The following is a 22,998-nucleotide window of genomic DNA, read 5'->3' on the forward strand; positions in this document are numbered from 1 at the left end:
GATTGCCTGGGGTAAAACAAATCTGAGCCACAGAATATCTTTCCTACCTCTTTTTGAGCAACAACAAAAAAAAGAAAAAAAAAAACAAGGAGGAAGAAATTTTTTTTCCAATGGAAATGTAGTTTAAGAGGCCGGTACCCTGGTAAAAACTTAACATTATAATGAATTCCAGGATTCATTCGAGTACTCCGTTCTTAAAAAACACAATAATGAAAGGCTTACATACGAAATTTAGTAGTAATAACTTTGGGGTCAAATCCATAGTGATTTCTTTGGCAAAGCTTTCACTGACGACACTTAAATATGATTTCAGTGGGTGTTCTGCCTGAGAAAGGACTTTGGGATTGGCCCACACTCTGTATATTTAAGTCACCCCAGTCCCAGTATTATACAGCGCCAACCAGTCACAAAACCTAGCATTATTTAAACCATTTGCATGCCAGAATCTCCAATTGCAGGGTGCAAAAGCCAGCAGGAAGCATTGATCATTCCCTTAGTAGCAAACAAAAATGCAATCTTTTTTACTTGGCTTTCTTATGATATCATTTACCTTCTATAATAGCAATTGCTTTTTTTAAAACGTGGATTTGCACAGTATTCAATTTGCCAGTTTCCCCATATAGATGTAAATTTACTGAAATAGCTGTTCACAAAATCCAAAGCCCAAGGGTGGAGTCCTAAAAATAAGTATATGTAGTTTAAGATCTTTTATATCCATACACGATAAGAAATCTGGTTCTTTTCTAGTGAGCCATAAAAGAGGAAGAATGGGAAAACCACAAACAAGCAAACAGGAAATAAAAGTCCGTATCTTTTGCCCTACCCCCTCAAACTTGCATAGATACTTCATTGCAACCACTTGGCTAGATGTTTCAAATGTTGGTTTTTCAAAGTTTTTAGCCATATAAACTACCCTTTTGTTTCTGTTGGCTTCAAATGTTCCTAGGCTCATGAATTCTTCCTTACGTCTTATTATTCAAAAAAATACAGCCAACATTGCCTTTATGGAGCATGAAAAACCTGAGTATCATTTTCCCAGTTAACTCTTCTGGATCTGCATGAAAGTGAAATCAGCAACAGCAATTTCAGGCCAGGTTTTCTAATCATTGCACCTAATCACTACCATTTTAAAGTATTTCATTTCCCAAGTAGTACCATAGAAAAATCTCTACAATCACAATACAAAGTCAAGTCACAAGAGTGGTGGAACACACGGTCTAAAAATTCAGAATGGTCTACATACCCCAAAAACAAGAAGCAGCAGTAGGTGAGACTTACTGCTCTGTTGAATGCCACAATCCCAGAAATACTTCAGACAGAAAGCATTTCTTTTTTTAATTTGAAAGACTTAGTTAAGTCAAACCTGATACTGACCTCCCACCTTCCAAATTCAAGTATTTCAGCGAACGTAGCCTTCACTGGCACTTCTATGCTGTGCTATCACAAAAGGGAATTTTATAATCATCACCTTCTTAATCTTTCCAGTATTTTTTCAGTCTTTTGTCTGGCTTCTCTAATGTGAGATATCAGTGACTAAACAAGCGATTTGTCTCCACTTCCGTATTTTCCACTTATTTAACCTCACACTCAGATGATGAACTTGTGACGTAGCTATTTCCACAGCAGGTAGATGACTTCACAGCCAACAGCTGTCAGTCACTGTCTAAACAAGTCCAAGAAAAGGCTGATTCAAACACCAGCCACCATAGCAGGAATAAAGACAACACAAAGCAGTGAAGTCTCCCCCCTTAAATACCACGGGTGCACAATTTGCAGGTCTTTCCCTTTTGTTGCCCAAGACCTTCCTTCCTGTTGCGTTCTTCAGGACCAGAAGAGCCACTCAGGAGGAACTCCAGATGACTCCAAACAGAAACATGTTTTCCCTTGCAAGCATCTAAGTTTTTCCACCCGAGCTGAGGAATGAACTCCGCAACACGGCAGTGAAAATTTGCACACTGCTAGTTTTCTGAAGAAGTGCTGCCCATCCCAACAATTCCTGGATGAAAAAACAGTATTCAAACTACACAACTATAAGCTTACGAGTTGACTCTTTAGTCAGAGAAATGTGATTTCTTCCAACTTTAAGGAATGTGACAATAACAGCAAATTTGACCCTGCTTGATAAGTGACAGGCAATTTTCCATATAAGGTGAAAAATGTGCTAGTGCAGCTCAGGCAACACTGCTAATCCCTTGCCTGTTCTCAATATTCAAGATCATAAATGAACGTATAAATCAATTTTGTAAGTAAACCTTTTGCATGCTTACAGCTATAAACCATCTAGACTGTGCTCAGCACACAAGGAATTTTGAAGTTAACCATTTAATCCCTTTTAAACACAGTGTGCATTTATGCTTGGTATGTATATTGCAGTAGCGCATAAATTAATGTAAATCTGAGAGGTCCCAGCCCCGCTCAATTCCTAAATTCCCTTTATACTTTACCGTTCCCTGCTCATCCCACGCATTCCAGCCCCTGACTAACAAACTTGCTGCTGGCAGCGAGCACATCTGGTGCACCAGGAGAGCAGCCAGGAGGAGGACAAGGAGGGGGCTGAGGGCTGGGTGAAGCCTGTCAGCCCGACACAAGCACCGGTCACTCCTTCTGCACGTCCCCTGGGCTGATCCATGGTGGAAGCACCAGGGCATTGGCACGGGACTGCTGCTACTGCTGTTCAGCATTTTTATCTTAGCTCTGATTGTTCAATAATCTCTATGCAATAGCAACAGAAAAATAAGCAGCATTTACCTAGTTGTGCATTACAAGAAGATTGCAGGCATCACTCACTGAGACTGATGGAAAGACTTCTATCGATTTTAACGAGCTCTACATCAACTGTAACAGCAGAGAAAAACTACTTTATATGATCCCTTCCCCACAAAGCAAGTTATAGCATCTGCATAAGATGTATCAGACCTGGTAATGAAATCCACTTTATTTTGAAGTTAGACCCAAGCCCCAGTCCCCCCCACTTCACTGTTTTTTTCACACAGTGTTGTCAACACCATTATGAGTTACCTTAATGGTCTGATAAACTGCCCAATGAACCAGGTGGCACACCCATGGACTACCTTTTTTTTTTTTCTCCCCAAGGAATGAAGTATCAATGGCCAATAGGGCATAAAAGAGAGGAGATGCAGAAAAAGTCCCCAGGGGTCTTTTGGAAACCACTTAAAACTGATGGGATTATCAGGGGACAGAATACTTCCTAAAATCTCATTGGCAATGGGGAGAAAAAAACAAAAGGATTCATATAATCATTTAAAAAAAAACAACACACAAAACAAAATCCTGAAGTCCATGAACTACTCTGCAGAAGTTGTACTCCAGAAGTCAGTGACTTCTATGAGAGGCACAGAGAAGTTTACACAGACACTGCACATATACATATAAAACGTGGGTGGAGACGGTAGGAAAAAAGTTTGTCATTTTCTTGAACCTTTATGAGAAGACATGGAAAATTTTGATTTGATTCTTTTAGCCACAGAAATTTCTTGACATCAAAGAAAGATCAGATGATGGCTTCAGATTGCCAGCCTTCCTAGTTTATCTACATTCAGCCAGCTTGTAATACTCCCAAGGCAAGAAAACGTAACATGCTGTGCTGAGAAGACATCGCAGACTTGCTAGCATAAACATAGGCTTCTATTGCATCAAATACTTAACAGCCAAAGAGTGAACAGGGCCAGGAAAGGAGCACCAGAACACAATTAATTCTCTGAAACAACAGGGATGAAAAGTGCGATCAGCACATGAGTTATACTACTCTTTCACAGCTTTGCTTATTGCAGGTCCCATGAAGTTCAGGTTACTGGTCTGCAGACAGAGCACAACATGCTGCAATGTCACAGCTATTAAGAAACTCAACAATCAGGGATGACTGGCTACAGTGACTTATTCTGAGACATTTCTCTCCTTCTATTAAACAACAACAAACACCTGGTCAAAATTCTTCCCACTTTTCCTTTAAAGCATTTTTTGTCTTATCTGAAGGACCAGCTTCATGCACCAGGCAGGTCTTCAGCCTCTGCCCATGACAGTGTCCTGACACACACAAACTAGAACTGAGGGAGTTGAAAATGAAGAAAATAATCAATGTGCATTTACCAGCTAATTACCCTGCATTTGGCTAATCATGGTAGTATTAAGTCATTTATGTTTGCTGACAGTGCCATGACCAGCTTATATTTAACTTTCTGCATCTCAGCTTGCACATATGTAAAATGACAGCACTTTCTGGTCTGCAGAGCTTGAACAAACTGCCACAACCTGTGACCCATCTAGTACCACTACTACTGCTAGGCTACTTCACCACTTACTTTCAGAAACATCTTGAAAATTCTGCATCCTAGTATCGATCTTTTATTCCTAGGATGATTTCAACATTTAATCAATTCTAACTATTAAAATACTCCATCTAGTATACCTTGATTGGCAAGCTACTTCTGAACAGATTACTTTGTTACTTGACAAGTTTAGACTAAATTCTGAGATGTAACTTGCAGAATTCCACTTGAGGAAGCACTAATGAAAACCCCCAAAACAAAACAACAAAAAAGCCAGCCTCGTTGACATGATCATGCCACATACGCCTCACAACCCGTCTTTATTGCCATTTATGAAGCATTAAGAGCATGTATCAGAATTCAGAAATTTGCCTCCTCTAAGGTTTTGCATTTCAGAAAAAGGTAAATATATAGTATAATATAAACCTGTTAAAAACCCGAAAAAATAATGAGGAGGTTTGTACCAGACCCCATTCCAACCATTTGCAAAATGGGCTTTAATACAAAAGAAAGCCACTATCTTGGTGGTTTCAAAGAATCCTAAAACTGCACGCAGCCTTAACAACAAATATCAAAAAATACATCCACAATCAAGAAAAGAAAGGATGCATCAGGAAAGCTTAATGGAATAGATTAACAGCTTAGGGAGATTAATGTTTAATATGTTTCTGGGAAACCGAAAGCAAAGAAGTTATCTACTCCAATTACAATACTTACTTGCCTGCAAAAGTAAAAATAAACCAATCAACAACCACAAGAACAACAAAACACTCTAAGTGAAACGTGTTTCTTTTTGCAAAGTATAAAACCAAATGAGACTGCTAAACTGGATAACAAGCTGATATTCTTCTGTCACACAAGCTTTAAACCAGAGAGGCTAGTGTACATGGACATAATCCTAGGCACAAGCCTGCTACCATCTAAATCACTGGAAGTAGTCACATACTTAACGCTGGGTATATACTGGGCTCACTGGAAGAACCAATAGTTTCATTCAGCTAAAGCCACTATTATAATTAAAAATATAAAAGGATGCATCAGAAAAAGCAGTGTTACCATGTGGACAGGCAGAGAGTGTCAACATTCACTTGCTGAAGGATGATGGACTAAAAGGCTTTATCACAGCAAAAACTCCAGGGAATTGGTGCCCTGCCTTCAGAGCAGTGACCTCAAGTCAAAGACATCACTTCCTATTCCAAATCACCTAGGACACAAAATCCTCACCCACTAAAAAACCTCTCCAGAGGTTTCTGGCTGTTGGAGATTCTGTTTTGCTGACTTTTTTTGCATAGCATTTATTATCTCACTATGTAAAGTAGCATGGCCCATGAATTACTACAAGGCAGCAAAGCATTGCAATGATATCCATCTGGATTTTAGGGCTCAAATTATGCTGTTTGCTGTGTTCTATAAAAGAAAAAAATCAGGAGAATTAAGCTTTATTTAATTCTTACAGAATGACTCTTTAAGCATGTTTACAGTCATTCACATCTAAGGCTCGTTCTCATTTCCTGGAACCTTATCTATCTAAATTCCATACAGAAGTTTTCAGTTGTATATGAAGATGCATACAGATTAACCACACTCCAATTCATTCACATGAAATAAAACAGTAAATTTAATAGAGCTGTCAAATTATATCTGAACTAAAAAAAAAAATCTGACCTTTTTGTACACTTAAAGGACCTATTATATAGCCTTAATTCAGATGATAACTCTGATGTGACTTAATACAAACATGCTTCCAGTTGACTTGCTTTTTATGCAGGGAATGCAAAAGGGAATGTCTATTATCCATGTGATAGCAAAGAACTCACATGGCTAAACCACAAACTTGGAGCTTTTCAGGGTTTAGCGCTTAAAGCTTCAGAGATTATGGCTTCTACTCCAACACCAGTCCAGAAAGCATGGCAGGAACCAGGATAAGATACAGCAGAAAGAACTTTTGCTGTACCTTTACTGACACAGCTCCCCCATAAACTTCCTATGGACTTCTGAGAATACCATTTAATTATTCCTATCTTTTATGTATACCTATAAGTATTTTATATATACCTGTAAGTATTATAAATGTGTGTATATCACTAATACATACAATAATAAGTACAATAAAATATATACTTACAATAAAGTGCCAATAATGAATGGAAAAAATTTTACTCGAAACAATGATTAACAAATTATCAGTAATACTTCGTACCATAATACTAACTGCAATATGGTAAAGGATGTATTACAAATTCAGCTTCTACTAACAACCAACCTCAACTACAGCAATTCTACAAAGAAATCCATAGAGATGAATAGAAAAAGCTGTCAGCAAAACGTAAAAGTTCCTCACAAAAAGATCTCTGGCTGAGGACGATAACCGCACAGTAAGAACCTCCTATCTTAAGAGGATATAGAGAATGCAAGTGAACAAAAAGTTAATGTCAAGCTCCTGTCCCGATATCCAAAACCAGTTAGCTCCACATAGCTGTTTGAAGTATTTACCAAACATATTTTATTTGGGAGACCGTCTTCCCTACAACACAGGAGTCCCAGAGAAACACGAAATACTGCAAGAAATAAAAACAATGTCAGCATGTGGATCAGAGGAAATAAAGAACTGTTCCAAACCAAAGTAAATTATTTTAGAAGAAACAAAATGTTTAAATGGCCTTATTGGTCGAGCACAGCTCAGAAACTGGAAAAATCTTTTATTATGATCTTGTGATGGGGAAAAAGAAGTAGTAAAAGATAAGTATTTTAATAACGCAGACACTTTTTGTGATGATTCAGCCCTATTTGCTACTCTTCATAGCTGGCAGGCTGAATGTCTTAATTCCTACATGAGTTTTATACAAGTAAGGAGTAGCCACTGATTAAGAATTGTCTCAGTCTGAATTCAGTGAATGGCAATTAATATCTCCTCTCCTGTGCAACTGGGATTCAACATTCATAAAGTACAAAAGGACAAAAGCAACTGACTAAAGGTAAATTTGAAAGCAGCGATAAAAGCCACCCTTTACACTTGTTCTTAGCCCTCAATACACACTGCCATATACAATACAAGATTTAGTGAATAATCTACCAGTATTGGCCTTGGATGACACCCTCTCCACACAGATAACTGTGCACATGGAGATCTTGCAGGACATGTTCTCTAATAAAAACGTTGGCTCAGAGATTTGACAGCAACAATTCATCACAGATATTTTCACCCCAAGCATTATACCAACAAAACCCAAAATGTTTTATGGTGCTAAACCCCCTGTGTATCATTCCAGGAAACATTTCATCATAACAACATCGCAGACAGCCAAATACTGCAGCCAATCCTCACCCTACCAGTGAAGGGCTGCCTCCCAGCGATGTGTATTGTGATGTCCTGCATAGCCTAAATTTAAACATCTCCAGGGACAGGGCTCCCATCCTTTCCCCAGAGAAATGCTCTACTACTCATGAGAGATCTGACTGTGAAGATGCTTTTCCTCTTCTTCAGATTAAACTTGCTACTAAGCTTACTACGTCCACTTTTTACCATTCGGAATCCCTTGCAGTGTCTTAAGTAATAGCCCCTTCTGCACATGGGTTATAGCTTTCAGGTATGCCAATTAGTCTGTTAGCCCCCCCCCCATGACCATTAAGCTAAGCTATCCCACGTTCACATCTTGATTTACTCCACTTGAATCAGCCTTCAGTACGTGATCATTTGTTACTCTCTTACAAACTCTCTCCAAAATACACACAATGTCCTAAACACCATAAACTTTTTAGACTGCTGTGAACTGCCTGATAGTTGATATATATTATATTACTTCCTACTGCTGCGGTGCCCAGACCTGAAGGCAATAATCCAGATGTAACGCTACAACAACTGCAACAGACCAGCAGTGTTACCCTCCCCCCGACCCCAATTTCTATAAGTCAATTTCTAGTGGACAGTCTATGTTTCCATAACACACCAGTCTGCCATACAAGAATATTCCATGTCTCTATAACCACTACCACCACTCCCTGTGCCTGGTCCCAACTCCTCCTTCCCCCAGTCATTCTCAACTTCAGCAGCACACCTCAAATTCAGCTCCGTCTCTTCAACATTTAGATCATCCTGAAGGATTTGCACAGCATCTTGAACTGTTTACAAGTACCAATCTTTTCCCTCATCCCCCTCCAGAGCAATCTTGCACTACTTTTGAAGAACACACTGGAGACGGTCAGATGCATCCCTCCTTTGCCAACACGGAGGGCAACCAGCACCGAGTGCTGGGGTCACGCACAAAGGCTCTCGCGAAGCCTTGTCTGAAACGCTTACTGATGCCACAAAATTAATAAAATCTTTTCCATTACCAGTGGTAACAGGCGAAATCCAAAGCAGCAAAAAGGATCTGTGGCTTTATAATATGCTACTCAAAATATCTGCTGATGGTCATAAGACAGAAAGAATAAGCCAAAAAAACTGTATGATGTAGTCAGTTGGCAACTGGGGAAAATCACACACAAAATGAAATGCATTCAGCACTGTAAAAGCAGGGCTGTGGGAAATTGTTGGTTCTCCATATAAGGATTCAATATTTTTTCAATTTGCCAGCATAGCATAAAGCACATAAAATCTTAAAATAAAATTCTAAATGTTAACCATGAAGAACACTTTTTACAATATTTCTTAAGAATGTTAATTCTGTACACCCATGAGTCCCGATTTTACAATTTGCAGCCAGCCTATATGAAAAAAAGAATTTTTAAATTCTCCATATAAAAAGTCAACCACCTTTTTAATTGAGAGTTAGAAAAGTGTAATTGAAAATTACTAACCTCAACGCACTCATTAGTGACAAATCCTAACCCCAGTTAAACACAGCCCTAATAGGATTAAAGAGGATGATGTATGCAGCCCTGGTATGTAAGAAAAGCCAAAGAAAAATCTGGATCCATCCGCAGAGCAGGGATCAGACAGAAAGCTCTGGGAGCAGCGGTAGCTCGGTGCCCACGCACCCTTCCCGGTACCTCCCTTGGTTGTTGGAGCTACAGATGCTGGAACTACAGATGCTACTCACAGGCACCCTCAGGACCGCAGGAGCTGGGAGCGCACCCCGAGGCTGCCCGGAGATACCACTACTGGGCCCAGGAGCTGCAAGGTCACCCAAGCTCCCACGGGGAGGAAGAGGGCAACGGCACACCACGCACCTCACAACAAGGTGTTTCACGGAGCACAGCTGCCCTTTTCGTGTTTTTAACGGTCCTTCGCCACTTTCCCCACCGCACAAAGCTCCTCAGCAAGTGGACAGTTTGGTCCACCACAGCTACAAAAATTGCACATACAGGTAAGCAGGACCCAGGCTGGGTTTCATGGTCTCGAGGTCCTTCTGTGAGCATCAAAATCATTGAGCATGAGATTTCCTATTGATCACATGCCACTGGCTGCACATCTAAGGAGGCTCAAGAGGGTAAATAATTTTTTCCCAAGTCAATTGTGAATTGGCTTCCTAAATTGTCTCCAGATCCTTTCCAGACAGCAGAATGGAAATAATTAGAGGTGGTTGGAAAATGGAATTTTTGTCCTGCGGGGAAAGTCTGATAGTCCTGTACTTATTTTTATCCTGACACAGGCCAAACTGTAAAAGCCTTAAAATATTTAGTAGAGCAAAATACTGCAAGGTATTCTGATATATAATGAAACAGCATCCTGAACACACTTTGGCCTATTTTGCTGCTAGAGAAGGCGGCGAACAGAAAGCACCTTGAGCTCGATTCCCCGGATGCCAGCTGGGGGTGAGGGGTATGAGACCCAACAGGTACTGCCACATGAGCGCACCCGGGCTGGGAGGCAGGGAAGCCGCGGGAGGAAGGAGCCGGCCAGGGAAGCTCTCCATACTTGAGGGTGACCTGCAGCACCAGGGAAGGGCAACCAGCCCTGATGCCCAAGGGCTAGACAAGAGGCCTGGGCTGGCGGCCACCCCAGCAGCACTGAAGGGCACAAGGCATTACACGATTTCCAGATTTGGCAGCACACCTCCCGCGCGACACAGCGCTGGACTGCTCCCTAGCCCCATCATGCAAAGTCACATCCAAAGCCTGGGAAGAAACCAGGCCATCACTGCAACTCCCAGTGGAGAAAGCTGCTCTCCTGGATGGGGAAGTCCAGGGGAAGGTGTTGTTGCCTGGGCAAGGCTGACAGGGCCAGGGTGGCTTTCCTGGGCCGGGCAGCGAGAAGCACGAGCCACCACCTCCATCCCTACAGCACCTTCCCACCCCAACGCAACCGGTGCAAGGATGACCCACTCCTCACATGGGCACACCACCAGCCCACATAAATATCTGTTTCCTCCCCAGGATCCTTTCTGCCCCCTAAGACCACCTAGCAGTCACTAGCACTGTTGACACAAGCTCTCCGCACAATTCCTCCTCCTCTCACTCTGAGTGGGAGACAGAAAGACAGTGGGAACTATGCTTAATCACCACTCCCTTGTTAATCTTCTGAAGACAAATTTAAACGACATGGTTTGGAGGTTTGGATGAGGAGGTTCCCCCCATTTTAAAACAAACCTTTGTTTCAGTCAGCAGTGGTTCATCCTAACTTTTCCCACTGCTTTACTGCACTGACAACACTTGCCTGCCACTTGCATACATGCCAACTTCTCCATGGAGAGTAGTCCTAGAGGTGAGAGCTAAGACACCATGGGGACGTTTGCAGAGAATCGAGCTGTAGAAGTTGTACACAAACCGTGAACAAGAATAAAAGGGGGATTCACCCTCAACACCTCTTATGGAGAGGAAGAACGCATCTTCCCTCCTGTTCTGCATGTACAGCACTATGCCTTCTGCTGCCTAACCAGAGATACACTGCTGAACCGAGGACCTAGGTAAGTCTAAGTCAAGTAAAACTCCTTCTTCCTGACACCATGGAGATGGCTGCTTCCTGCAAGTCATCCAAGTAGGATGCCTCATGGGAAACCCTTCAGCGCCATCGCTCTTAGTGGTCTTCTCTGCAGCTGTTTAGCTGACAGAGCCACGGGAATCCTGAGCAAACGTGAATTCTGCATCATCCGATTCTTGGCTCTAACACAACACCCTTGACTAGTACTCGTGATGAGGATGACACCTCTGCCTGTAACTTGCTTTAAGCCACCATTCCCTCAACACAACTTTCTACTGTACAGCTAAGGAGGTCTCCTTGGCACCTCTTCCTCTTCAGGTCATCTGGCAACCATTCCCAGAGGAACCTGCAGCATGCTGTCCAAGCACAGCTGAAGCAGACAGGGCCTGAAGCACAAAATGGCTAGACATGGACAACAGAAAAAATGCTTATACCATTGTATCTTTCTCCAAAAGCTCTCTCCAAGACAGACCAAGGTAGCAGAGGAAACAAAGGAGCCCTCAGTTGCATACGGGGAAGGGAGTGATTGCATTGGTTCAAAAGCTTCACGTCTCCTAACCTTCCCACATGGAAACACTGCTTCCAAGAAGCTTTATACTGAAGACTGCCGAGTCTACAGGTACAGGGCTCAAAAAAGAAAGCTTGATGAAAAAGGTGAAACACAGTTCAGAAGAGATCTTTTGGTGTTTTGGACTTAGATGGCCACCAAATCAGAAACTAATTGCCTCTTCCTCTTTTAATATTTCTACACAGCGAGGCAAGCTTTGCAAGGTAAAAAAAAAAAAAATCAATTAAACTCAAAGGCAGTCAAAGAGAGGCAAGGGCAAGATCCTAAATGATGCTAGTTTCCTTTCATCAAAGATGCAGATTCACAGGATATGTCTATAGGTTATGATGCCAACAGGTTCAAACTTGTTCTGAAGAGACATAAGGAATCCCTGCCCACACTCAGAGATAACCAAAAGCCTTTTGAACACTTAGCATGGCTCTGCGCCAAACTAATAAACTCTGCTGAGCCGCAGGGACATCACCTTTAGCTCTGTGCCATTACCTTGGGTTTGGCACATGCTGGCAGTGTTCACAGTGCTTCGCGCCGGCTCAAAACACGGGCAGAGCTTGTTCCCGGCTGCCTTTACCACAACACGTAGAGGGAGCTGCCGTCATGCTCACAGCTTTGTCTTCAAGCCTTGACTTCAATCTTGGGGCCATTCATACCCATTACCTGCATTATCAAACTAACAAAAAACATTTCAGGCCAGTTTTTGACTCAAGTATCAATGTTTTGACACAGAAACAAAGTTTTTTCACCTGAAGGCGATGAAAGGTGTTGAAATGACAGTCTAACTAAACCAATACACTTGACTTTAGCTTTGAAGTACACTGTTTTACAACAGCTTTTCTATTGAAAATTAGGAATTTACACATTTGCGCAAGATTTCTTAAACAAAACAGCATTTTTATTCAAGTGTTTCTTTGGAAATACTTCCTTAAGCCTCCGAACAGCATGTCTGTTTAGTGCATTGGGTGGGGGAGCAGAAGAGTGGATGATGAGACTTACACCGCATTTACAGTGGGTAGAGCTGCCAGGCTTCTATCCAGCTTTAAGACTTACAGCCTTTGAAAGCCCTCGTGTCTGGTCTTTGACTCAAAAATGACATCTCTACAGACAGACAGAGGGGTATGGGACTGTAAAACCAAAGCATATTTTCTTAACACTGCTCCAGAAATATCCTCTGCTAAACGTGTAACAGACGCATGTTCCTCATTAAAAAAGCGTTGCTATACATTATGTCTTGGCTGCAGACAGATTCTGGCAAAGCCTGATACACTGTGGACATATAATTCATGTGTATAGTATGTGAACTCTGTACCCTGCTTCTCAACCTGCTGAGGTCCTGTTGTGGATCTTGAGCCATGGAAATGGGAGTAAAGGGAGAAAGCAGATAGATGTGGAGGACCAGTGCGAGGCTGATGCTTGAACAGAGAAAACAAAGCTTTTGGACATACTTTTCCGCGACACCATCTCCAGGCACCCAGCTTTTATTCCCATGTGTGTTGTGAACTGGAAAAGCAGCACCAATTCCAGCTACCTTTCTTTGAGAGGAAAAAGAAAGAAACCATTACTTCCTGGTGACTGTTTTGTTCCTTGAGTCATCTCTTGCCTTTTGTTGAAATTTAACTTTTGGTTTCTTGGAAAGGTAGGTCCTAATGATGAATTACAATTTTTTTTTGGCTGATTGGTGCTTAAAACCAGGCCATGCTAAGCATAACTTTGTAATCCACAGGGAGACCCTCAGTTTTATTCCTTGCCTGGTATTCAGACTTCCATTTAATTACTGGTTACTTAGATTTATAGGCAGATTTGCTAAAAACAGTGACTCCCTGTGTGCAGACAATAACCTTTTGATGGGTATGGTAGTAAAACTGAAATTCCTATGTAAACAGGACCAAATTTTAAAAGTAGCTGGTGTAGCTCTCTAATGAAATTGGCAGCACTGTGTGGGTACTTTGTCTTGGAGAATGCTAAATGGTGCATAGCCAGCATTTGCTCCATAAACTGTCAAACAAGAGAACCACAACTGTTCGGTGATTTGTTTTTCTAATGTAGTTCTCTGCTGTGGGAAATGTCTTTTCCATGACCAAATGTAGAAGCTGTCAGGATCCAAAAGAAATAGAGGAGAGAAAGATGATGTCTAGAAGGTATCTCCCAACAGAGAAAAAACGTGAAGAAAAACATTTCTGAAAGACCCAGGTTGGGTAGCATTATGAAAAAGCACAACACTTCAGAAAGAATTACTTTAAGGATGCCATTGTTAATTGTTAGGCATCAATTATGCTACTATAACATTCAAATCTTTCTTTTCCTTCATTAGGCAGTACTGATGATAATATCGTTGCATACCTCAACAGGAGGATTAAACAACAATACATGCATCTGGTAACTTTCTTCTGAGGGCCTTCTACTACCTTACAAAATGAAGCAGACTTCATCACCTCAGAAAGGTAGAATATACTAACACCCACCTTTTGTTACTGAGGAAACAAACACTCTGCAAGTAAGTGATACCTGAGCTATGCCTCAGCAAATAAAGCAGCACATGAGCACTGGTCCCAAGTTTCCTATTTTGTTCTATATTCCTTTCATCATTTCATTGCAGTTCTAGGCTCATGTCAGTACCACAGACAACAACAACAACAAAAAGTAGTTTTGTTCATAATAATAGAGGGTAGGTAAAAAGGTAAAGTCTTTACTGCTGATGAAAGGATGTTCCCAAGTCAGAGTTTCGAAAGCAACCGATATGGACTGACTTTATTTCAGATAGGTGCTCTGGTGAAGTCTCTCTCTCAATAATGGAAAAAACAGCACAGCTCTCCTTTTTCCTACTTCTGTTTGGACCAGACAGCAAGAAAGAAAAAAATAAAAACACAGATTTCATTATCTGAATTCAAACCTCATCTGACCTGGTCCTTAGGAAGACACATTGCATTTAAGTATTTGTGATGGCTGTTAAGGAGTTGATTCTGGAGAAGTAATCAGATACACAGCATTTTTACTGGGGTTCAAGTGTCCACAATACCCAGTAAAATAATCAAGGCAACCCTGACCAGACTGCAAGACTCCTCTGTACGTGTAGATACTTCCCAATGGTGCAACTGAAGCTGTTAATTAGGCCTTGCTGTTACCTATTGCACACTTTCAAGTAGCTGATATAACAGTTAGTTGCCCACCACCCTACAATTTCCCTGCCTGCTGCCAGCCTAGGAACTGGTTGTTCATAACAAGAGGAAAGGTAGGACAGGACCACTGTGAGGAATTTGAGCTCTATTAGCAATAATATGCCAACTACAACAAATCTGCTCAACAAGAAGGGAGTGTCAACACACATCAGTAGCCTACATCATGACTGCCGAGAATCAAAGTTCACATCACTTTATGTCCCTGAAATGTCAACTCAATTGCAAATTTAAAAATAATAGTTTTATCACTTTGCCAGTCATAAGATGAATCTTAATAATCTTAGTAATGTTGTGTTGACCTTGACCTGACTTGAGACAAGTAAGTCACAGATGCAGAGAAAACCAGAAGACTGCAGAGTAACTACAAAAAATAAAAATCACAGCCATGATATGACATACTAAAACCCTGTTCAATCCCTATTACCAATTGTAATCTATATTATCCTGGGGGATACTTCTAGATTAAGCTGCCTGCTAGCAGCATCTTCTTTTATCGAAATTCCAATGCATTACTGGCATTGTATAAACAGATAAACCTTACAGAGGGGAGAGTATCATGAGTGTTGTGCAGATACTTCCCTTTATTGCTGTTAACTGCTGGATTGTGATACAGCTTAAAAATTGTCCCCTAATTCAGAACTCCATGATCCCAATGCACTTAGTTAAGGCAAAGTGTTTTTACTTGCAGCAACAAAAATTATACTCTCACCAAATGAAAAATACCAAAGGAGGGGGAAAGATTCATAGCAAGACCATGAACATAAGGTCATGAAAACCCAGACAAAGTGGGAGCTTAAAAAAAAGTCAGCATGAGTAATTACACTATTTTTAAGAACAACCACCTTATAATTATTTATAGTAACTTAGCTTTTCAGGTGCTATTTGTGCTCTGTGATAATGAAAGAGCATAATAGCACTTAGCACCATTTAACATTTTTCCATATACAAAGGATTTTATAGGTACAGGATGCCAAATGGGGACCACAGTTATGTGGCTAAATAGCTACACTGAAATCACTGTTGTCAGGTGACACCGATTTTTTTTCGGTCAGCAAAAATGAATCTCAAACAACCAGCATGGTATCTGTTCCACCATCAGTTTCTGGCTTTAGCACCAGTACTATCACAACTGGAACTTCAAAGCTTGCATGCAAAAAGTGTGATGCAGATGCAGTTAAACGAGCACATGTATTCCTCCTGCAGAAATAACTAACTGCTGTCAAATTTGAGAATCAAAGTGTTAGAAAAACTCACTGGACTTCCAGCGACAATATGCCCTCTTGCTTGCATGTATACAGCAGGCTAGGAATTCCTTCCCTTTTTTAGCACTTTCCTCAAAAGCTGATACTGAGTTGGAGATAACACGGAGAATAAAAAGCAGGGGCAGGCATGTCCCATATAGCCTATTCTTCCTCCAGCCAGCTGAATACAATAGACAACTAGAGGGGACTAGAGAGAGTCAGATGATACATTTGTTTGGCAACAGGAGACAAAAGCTCACAGAAGGGCGATCCCTTCGAACTGGATCCGATTATGCCTCCTGGTGAGCAGCGAGACGGAGGTGAACATCCGCCTGCATGCATCTTGGACAGAAGAAGCTTGAGGATCAAGCTAATAAGACCCCTTGTAGCACAATGAGAATGATTTTAGAAAGCTCACTTTCAGACCAAGTCCAACCCAACACAGGCATGTATTTATTGACAATTTCAACTTCATTAATTTACACTGAAATGCCTGAAACTAAGCAATGTGTTACTTATCTGAAAACTTGAACATCTTTAAGCAAATATTTCCCCCCTGGAGATCTGATAAAGGGGATTATATACAAAATATTTTAGTTCAAATAAAACATCCCTGTTGGTTTAAAACCACAGAAAAAAAAGTAAATTATTTTAACAGTTTCTTGTCTCAAACAAGATGCCTTGCAGTCAGTTGGTAAAGCTTGAAAGTATATAATTACTTAACAAGCTTTGTATTCCAAACAATGGTATCTTGATGGTTCAAGTTTCTCTTCTTTCTGCTGTCATATATACAATGATCACACAAGTTAACACTGCCAAATCTCTCACACTAAAATTGTGATATAGTTCTATTAGAAATCACGACAATTATACACTAATTATTAGCACCACTACCATGTTAAAACGCGATCTCTCTGTACCTATGTGCAGGTCGCATCTCTGGGCAGTCAAGATAAAATTTCCACCCACTGGCCTAAAGGAACGGTCTGCAGCAGGAGCACGGCTACACCAACATCAGCTCCAGATCTGGGACTCAGTCTTTCCACAGTAGACCGGGTTCTTGAACTAGAATGAGAGGTCAATGTCCTATTTTTATAGAGCTGCATTCAGTGTTTCCTTTTAAAAGCTATTTTGTTAATATTGTGGTGCTTCATAAAGGAAACTAATTCCGCATATGGTTAATGCCTCCTGCCTCTGAAGAGATATAGTTTTTAAGAGCATTTTCAAGAGACTAATATCAAAACAAATCAGCAATTTAAACATTACAGCATCAACTGGTCAAGACATTTTGGCATGTAAGTATCCAAACTCTTCAGTGCCCCTGCAGAACATGTCTATAACTCTCATTTTTATACTCAGAGAAGATGCACAGAGCCTTTCAAATTATGATGATGATGCAATCTAAATGATTTAATTAGAATAATATGCTCTAGTCCTTGGCCACTCTCTCACTATAAAGTAGGAATTTCCTCTGGGCAGGCACTGCACACAAGCCGAGCTGGGACTGCTTTTCCCAGCTCCAAAAAATGTAGTCTTACTTCCCGTTCCTGTGAGACACCAGAAGGGTCTGCTAACTTCTTTGACATGTATCCTTTCTTCTCTAAGTCTAAATCCATCCTAACAGTACAAGGAAAACAGAAGCAGTTGTTACCATGATAGAGTTTAAAGCACTAATAAGAGCGACTGAAAAGCATGCACGTTTGTACTACTTCCCGATTTACTTTTCGAATCAAAACTAGGAGTTAATTTCTTCTCCCAAGATGTTTGGGGTTTTTTTTAATTAAGAGACTTTAAAATCTGAATCCCTCTTTTTCTGGGGAAGGCATAGAAGAAGACGACAAGTTAGACCCTATTGCCACCCCAAATTTATCTCAAACCCTATACTTCATAAAGATTGGTTTCTCTAAAACTCGATACCAATTAAAAAAATCATTTTTTTAAATTACAGTAGAAAATTATTTTATATAACCTTTCCTTTACAGTGCTTAAATATTGAGAGTGACAAAGTTAAATTCAACTTATTTCACTTCCAAAAAGCAGTAAGGAAGAAAAATAAGCAGCAAGAACAATTTTTCTGCTTTGAATTTTTATTAATGATTCAGAGAAATTAATTTCTTTACACATATGAGAAAAAGTTACTGACTTAAGTGAGCAACAAACTTCTGCAACTGACTTCAGTGGAGCCCCAATTAATATTCTCAAAGAAAACATTTGTCTTCTCCTTCCTAATTGGAGATAAGAAGTTCACTTCTAAATTGCATCCTAGAGACATCTGACTCAAACTATTATCCTCCAGGCAAAAAGTAAACATCTATAAACATTTTATACTAACACTGCAAAGCAAAAAAAACAGACTAAGCACTATTAACGTGCACTTTTTTTTCCCCCCCTTCATCACATTTATAAGAAACAGGCAGCGATGCACGCCACAAGGCTGGGATCTAATCAGACACAGTAAGGCCCTGTCTAGACAGGCAAAAGTTATCACAATCAGTTAGCGTGGTTGAAGAACTCCATTAAGATGCAGGCCAGCAAGTAGGAAACCACATTAGCAAACGACACAGCACAACAAGCGACAAGGCAGCCAAGGGACATTCTGGTACCTTCAAAATCAAGACTCTCTTCGGCTCATTGGCACGCTGGCACGCTGCAGCAGCATTCCTTCATCACCATCAACTTTGACAGACTACAGACACGTGAGCAGTGGGCGACTGCGTAACCCCACGGCTCTCTGACCCAGCCATAGTCACAGCATCACACTGGGAAAAGGAGCTCACGGGTGAGCAAAGAGGAGCCAGAGTGCTATTCCATAATGCTGTTCCCAGGCACAAGCAGACCCAGTCCCAACAGCAAGGTACCAAGTGCCCACAACAGAGAAGACACTGTTTACTCAGCAGGTGAGCACCTGGTGAGGGTTTTATTCTCACCCTTCATCCCTTGGAATGATATCACTTTTGTTTGCAGAGAAACACACCTCCCTGATGTTTGGGATATAAGCACATACATCCTAGAAATAAGAAACCCTATACTAAGGAAAGAAAAAACAAACTTGACAAACCATGAAAGGAATGAAGAAGTAAAGATAAGTGATAAGAATTACATCTAAAGCAAAGCAAACTTGCTTCCTTTGCTGTGATCTACCCCATGACCTCAAAACTTCTCAGGTTTCTCAATATCACTTATTTGCTTTGCACACTGTATATCAGAGTGCATTTGATTCAGTGGCAAATATGATAAAACAAAAACACATGCCACCTATTTATTACTCTTTTTCAAATAACTGATTTTAAAATAAAGAAATAAACAAACATTTCTAAAGAGAGAAAGAAGGCAGTGCTATCACGCAGGAAATTGTTATCTCAACGTCTATAGACAGTAGGAGCACTTCTAAATCTAGATACTCCAACATTTAATCATGGTCCACAAGAAATAGAAACAAAGTCCAGAAAAGTGCTCATATTTTAATTAACCACCAACAGTAAAACCTATTTTCAGCTATGCTCTCCCAGGCAATGAACTACAAGCTTCACAACTGCTATTAAAGGCACATATACAAAGGCACATCACAAACCATTTGCTGAAGAGGAGTAAGCATATACTTCTGTGGTAACACAATACAACACATTTGCTTTTGGGAGGGGAGGGAAAGCTATAAACTATCCACAATCCACCAGGGAAAATCTTCTCTCTTTGAATCAAGAACAGGCTTTATAATAAATTCCTTCACTGTTATATTATATAATCTCATTGGTAGCATTTGTCCAAACTTTTCCAGTGCATTACTTTGTGTTGCTGCAATCTACTTTACAGAGGGGGAAAAAAAAAACCCGCAGAGAATTTGAAAGTATACACAGAGAGAGTTGCAACTTCTCCATTATCATTATATTACTATTATTATTATTCCATTTTCAGAAGCAATGCACTTTGGCACCATCAGAATCTCACCATTGGCTCTAAACGGTATGGCAACCCCAACAATCTATATGGGTGTTCCACAGCAGCATGAAGGATCCTTATTAATGTGCCTACACACTTTCAAATACGAGGTCTGAATTGAATTTGTCACTGCAAATGTGGACAGAGAGCGCAGGGAGCTCACTAGTGCAGTTAGTGTGCAGAGCACCCACATCACTCTCCGCAGGTCCCTCGCTGAAGGCGATTCAGTGAGATCTTCAGCAGCACTTGGTGGTAATGCCATCAGCTGAGCATGGAAGAGCTCAGATCTGGCTAACAAATGCAGGTTTTGGAAACACACTGCAATGAAAAACAAGCAAAACCCAGTCCTTCAACCAACTCGGTCAGCCCCATGATGAGCTGCACTGTGACCCAAGGAGAAGGCTCCCCAAACACCATAAATCAATACTGTCGAGGTCTGCATGCAAACATACAGCCTAGCTCTCTTCTGTAGGTAACAAGTAATAAGAACTAATTATCATTTGCACTTGCAGCAAGTTATTACCTCCATACAGTCAGAATAGTTACAGTAGGGATCTAACATGAGACAGTGAGTGCTCCCCATGACCTGAGCACCAAATGAATACCTTTTGCCAGCTTTTTAAGGGACTGCAATAAAGAGAATGGAAGGAACAACCGCACTATCAACTTAACATCATCTAAAAATACACTGCCACTAAAAGGTGGGGGGCAGGGGGTGTCTCACAGCATCCTCCATCTCTGGCCATAGATTTCCACCTCCTGTCTTCAGGCCATGCTATTAAAAGTGTTGAAACAGGAGCAGTTCAGTCAGTATATTGATGGTTTTTTCAATTGTGAGCACTAATTTTCAGCCTGATCAGTGACCTGATCTGACTCACACCCACTGGAGCTAGCACAAGCAACATGTTGGGATGGTATAACCAGGAAGGAATAGGACAGACTCCTCATCTGCTGCTGCAGCAAGGGCTTTGCTGCCTTACACTGGGAACTAGCTTCTACTTTTCAACCAGCTCCAGGATTGAGAAACACATGCAGCTTATTTCACCTGGCGGATCAGCACCCATTCCTGTCACAAGCCCATGTGATAATTACTTATTACTAAAAGTGTCATGACAGCCTGCAAAACTTCTGGCTCACCGTGTGCATTAAGTGCTAGACTGACACACTGCGAAGAACAGCAGAAACCAGTAAGAGCTTACAAACTCACACACTTTTTACAAAACCCTGCATATTGTGCTGTGCTATCCACAGTGTTTACTGTTGTCCAAAGCAACAATTATGCAAACACTTGGGCACTTGCTTAATTTTTCTGTTACAAACTACTCCATTACACTTAATGGATTAATTTGCAAAGGCTCATTTTTACGCAGGGAGAGAGGGCTCCCGAGGCTACATGCAGAATTACTGGACAGGCTCCCAGGGGGAGGCAGGGAAGGGGAGAGGCAGCTGGGAGCACCTACAGTCACACTGCAGCTCCACAAGCAGTTTTGGCAGCAATATCAAGTTTTGCCAGCTTAAAAAAGCAGCCCTACCCTCTCCACACCCTCTTTCCTCTTCTCTTACCCCCCAAGTGAACCAAATCATGGAATTGATCCAGGTTAAAATTAAATCTGGGTTTTGCTCAGTGCCTAGATCCAGTTCACCGCAGGGCAGCATAAGCATTTGTGCTGGCATGAACAGGGAAAAGAGGCAGAGGTAGGCAATGGCTGCCAGGGCAACACCAGGTTATGCCAGTTTAAACCACCCAAAGTACAATCATACCCCAACAGTGTAGTTTCAGCCCTGCTACACTCATCTGACCGTGAAGTGGTAAGGGTGGTCCTCCCCTTCCTCCCAGCATATCTCCCTGCCCTCTCCCCATGGCACTGGGGCTCAGCAGCTCTCCCATACTCTCCTCTGGGAAGCCAAAGCTGCAAAAAAAACCTCTGGGGCTGGGTTAGCTTTTTGCTACATTGGCTCCCAGAGCTGGCTTTCCACGAAGTCAGGTGAACCAGCATAAGGGAGAGGGGGCAATGGGACCACAGCAGCTCATCCTAGTGCAAAAGCATCCAGAGCAAGATGTCTGTATTTCCCCCAACTAGAGAAAGCAAGCCTCTCTGGGACCAGCCGATGCCTCTCACAGGGACCGGTCACAGAAGTAAACCCAAATACACAGAGAAATATTTGCAGGATTGTAAGTTTGACTCGTGCCAAAAACATAAAAGCACATTATTGTACGTTAAGTTAGATAAAAAAGGTCATACAAAGTACTGGTTTCCTTTCACATTCTTTGCATATACAAAGATCCAACGGTTCCAGTGGGATTTTCTTGTATAGCTTTACTGAAAGCTGATTAAAGAAAATGACCATTAATCCCACCGTTAACTTAAAACAAAGCGTTAAATTAATTTCAGTGAGAGTTCTGGATGTGTAGGGAACCCAGCATGGCACCCTTGGATTCATACACGCAGCTCTCTTGGGAAATGACGAGAGCCCTGCAGACACACAAAAAGGCAAAATTTACTCCATGTTATTAAAACCTGGTACAAAAGTCATCAAACCATCTTCACTAGACCTCAAACTATTTCCGCAATCCTGACCTTCCGAGATTTTCACTGTTCACCGCGCCACTTCCCTTTTTTACCTCTTACTTTGAAAGTTCGCTCCCGCAACCACCTTTAAACGAAGATCTGTGACAGCGCATCTTCTCGTTCTGCTAAAATTTCGACCCGCGTCTTCGCACACCGCTGCGCCCCGCCTTGCGAGGACTACCTCTGACGGAGCGAGGTTCCCCGGGGAACACTCGTTACGGAGCCGGGCACGGCCACACGCAGGTGGCAGCTGCCAGACCCGCCGCGGGGGCTCCGGAGCAGCCCAGGTGTCCCGCCTGTCGCTGACGGGCACCGGCCCCAGCAGCCGGGGCGGGGAGAGCGCCCGGAGCCGGCGACCCCGGCGGCCG

General features: G+C 41.6%; 1 protein-coding gene across 2 annotated transcripts in view; it reads right to left on the reverse strand.

The window, feature by feature from the left end:
* TIAM2 (T-cell lymphoma invasion and metastasis 2) overlaps positions 1-22,998 on the reverse strand; it is a 174,263-nt gene that overhangs the window by 150,767 nt on the left and 498 nt on the right. The window lies entirely within an intron of this gene.

Source organism: Haliaeetus leucocephalus, unplaced genomic scaffold (genome assembly GCF_000737465.1).
Source record: "Haliaeetus leucocephalus isolate CR32 unplaced genomic scaffold, Haliaeetus_leucocephalus-4.0 Scaffold819, whole genome shotgun sequence".
NCBI classification, from domain to species: domain Eukaryota; kingdom Metazoa; phylum Chordata; class Aves; order Accipitriformes; family Accipitridae; genus Haliaeetus; species Haliaeetus leucocephalus.